This window comes from Sapajus apella, unplaced genomic scaffold, assembly GCF_009761245.1.
Source record: "Sapajus apella isolate SASKATOON/1434 unplaced genomic scaffold, GSC_monkey_1.0 scaffold71, whole genome shotgun sequence".
Lineage (NCBI taxonomy): Eukaryota > Metazoa > Chordata > Mammalia > Primates > Cebidae > Sapajus > Sapajus apella.
The window spans coordinates 3,529,909-3,533,014 of record NW_022437011.1 but is presented as its reverse complement, the minus strand read 5'-3'; the positions used below and the strand labels follow the sequence as shown (position 1 = coordinate 3,533,014).

The 3,106-nt window shown below is 45.8% G+C and overlaps 1 pseudogene; it reads left to right on the top strand.

Annotated features, from left to right (window-relative positions):
• Positions 1–989: 989 nt before the first annotated feature.
• LOC116531674 lies at positions 990–2,567 on the top strand (annotated as a pseudogene).
• The last annotated feature ends 539 nt before the right edge of the window (positions 2,568–3,106 follow it).

Below are 3,106 nucleotides of genomic sequence, written 5' to 3'. Positions count from 1 at the left end.
GTAAAAGCCTGTGGCTTTTTAAAATATGTGGTTTGGAGGACTTAACTCTTATTTGTGGATTTTATGTTTTTTCAAATTTTTGCCACAAGTTCTGCTGTCATTGTTTAAGCAGATTATTCAGGACATGGAATTATTAGAAATTAAGAGAAAAATGTACAGAGTAAGGTCATATAAAATACTCTATTTTTTGAGACAATCTTGCACCATCACCCAGGCTGGAGGGCAGTGGTGCATTCTCAGCTCATTGCAATCTCTGCCTCCTGCGTTCAAGAGATTCTTCTGCCTCAGCCTCCCAAGTAGCTGAGATTGAAGGCATGCACTGCCACACCTGATAATGAGACCTTGTCCAGCCTAAAAATCCTCTTTAAATCATACAGTGGAGATGCTTGGAAGATTAGGGGAACAAATCTGATTTTCCATCTGCCAATGACTTAAAAGTTTAGTGCCAATACTGAGTGTTTAAGAACATTTATTTCATTGAATGAAAACATATCTCATTTTAATTAGCTATTTGCCCACTTTAATTTTACCTTTTAGGACTCAGCTTCCTCACATGTAACTTTAAACTTTTATATAACATTTCTAAGTCCAAGAGGAAAGAAGGGTGTGTTTTGAAAAAGTATTTAAAGTCTGAGAAAATCCACGTTCTCAGTCAATCATGTAACCACTTTTTCTTTACTAGCTACAGGCCAGGCCACTGGTTCTCAAAGTTGGCTGAACACTGAAATCACTGGGGAGTCTTAAGCCAGAATCCAGGAGATCTGGACATTAGAATGTTTTAACTGGCCTTGAGTGTGGCCCGTGGATTGGGAGTTTAAGGAGATCCCCAGGTGATTCGAATGTGTAGCAAAATTTGAGAACCACAAGTCTAGGTCATGGATTAGAATCATCTAGGTTGCTTCTTAAGGGTATAGCTGCTTTCTCCCTCTCAGGACCTTCCTGCCACCACGTTTGCGCCTCACTGCTCCAGCCTCTGGGGTGCATTCCAGCCTGTGACCAGCAGAGAAAAAAGTTACATATTTTCTTGCACTATGCATAGGTTGAGGCGAGCAAAAAAGCTAAATTTTAACCATGAGGGAAATCATGCACATCAAGGCCAGTCACTGTGACAACCAGATCAGTGCCAAGTTGTGGGAATAATTAGTGATGAATGTGGCATCGACCCCGCTGGCACCTACCATGGGGGCAGCTACCTACAGTGGGACCACATTTTCCAAATTCTACCCTCATGTGGTATGGAGGGAGGCAGACAGCTGTTCCTGCCTGCAGGCTTTCAGCTGACCCACTCCCTGGGCGGTGGGGCTCAGGCTCTGGAGCACCCTCCTAAGATGAAAGCAGAGTACCCTGATAGCATGATGAACACCTTCAGTGTGGTGCCTTCACCCAACATGTCCGACATCATGGTTCAGCCCTACAATGCCACTCACTCTGTCCTTCAGTTGGTAGAGAACACTGATGAGACACCTTTTGTATTGACTATAAGGCTCCCTGCAACATCTGCTTCCACACTCTGAAGTGGATCACATTTCCAGGTATTAAAAAGAAGCCACATGTGGCAAATATGTTCCTCGTGCCATCCTGGTGGATCTGGAACCTGGGACCATGGACTGTGTTCGCTCAGGTCCTTTTTGCCAGATCTTCAGTACAGCAGGCAACTTTGTTTTGGGTCATTGTGGAGTGGGCAACAGCTGGCCAAATGCCAGTACACAGAAGGGGCTGAGGTGGTTGATTCTGTCCTCATGTGGTACGGAAGGTGGCAGAGTTATGACTGTCTGCAGGTTTCCAGCTGACCCACTCACTGGGTGGGGGCACAGACTCTGGGATGGGTACTTTTGTCCTCAGTAAGATTAAAGAGTACCCCGATCGCATCACCAACACCTTCAGTGTGGTGCCTTCACCCAAAGTGTCTGACACCATGGTTGAGCCCTACAATGCCACCCTCTCCATCCTTCAGTTGGCAGAGAACACTGATGAGAACTTTTGCATCAACAATGAGGCTCTCTACATCTGCTTCCACACACTGAAGCTGAACACACCAACCTATGGGCATCTGCACCTCCCGGTCTCAGCCAACATGGCAGTAAACATGGTCCCCTTCCCACATCTCCATTTCTTTATGCCTCGGTTTGCTCCTCTCACCAGCAGCAGCAGCCAGCAGTATCGAGCTCTCATAGTGCCACAACTCACCCAGCATATCTTCCATGTAAAAAACATGATGATCGATTGCGACCCCCACCATGGCCAATACCTCACTGTCGGATGTCCACAGAGGTCAATGAACAAATGGTTAGCTATGCATAACAATAACAGCAGCTGCTTTGTGGAATGGATTCCACACAACATAAATACAGCAATTTGTAACATGCTACCTTGTGGTCTTAAGATGGCCAACATCTTCATCAGCAGCAGAGTGGCCATCCAGGAGCTCTTCAACAGCATCTTGGAGCAATTCACTGCCATGTTTCAGACAGAAGACATGTCTGCACTGCTACATAAACAAGAACATGGATGAGATGGAGTTCACTGAGGCTGACAGCAACATGAATGACCTCATCTCTAAGTATTAGCAGTAGCAGGATGCACCACAGAAAAGGAGGCCTAAGGCATAGCCCCATTAACCTCAGGATTCTCAGTTCCCTTAGCTGTCTTGCTCAGCTGTCCCTTTCCTGGCCCTCAAAATTTGTGTTTGCTGTGCATATCTTTGTTTTCTTCATCTGAAGGCTAGAACAGTGCCTGGCACATAGTACGCACTTGATAAATTCTTGTTTGTTGAATGTCTCTTCTCTTTCTGGTCGGGGACGCCCAGGTTTCTGCCTTCTGGCGCCCATCCTTTCCATCTGTCCAGTTAGTATTTCCCTCTCAAAAATCTCCAAGCTCGGTCTCATCCAGATCCCACTTAGAACCAACCAAGTGACAAAAACCCATGTAGAAGATGGCCACCATCCTAAGCCCAAAGCAGAAAAGGGTATGAGGTTGTGGGTAAAAGCAAGTATAAGGAAGGGGATACGATTTTCCATTCTAAAAGTTTTAGAGGGAAATCCACTCCACTCTGTCAGGTGGAATTTTCCCCTGTCCAGCTCTACCTCCCTCACTCATTGAACTCCTT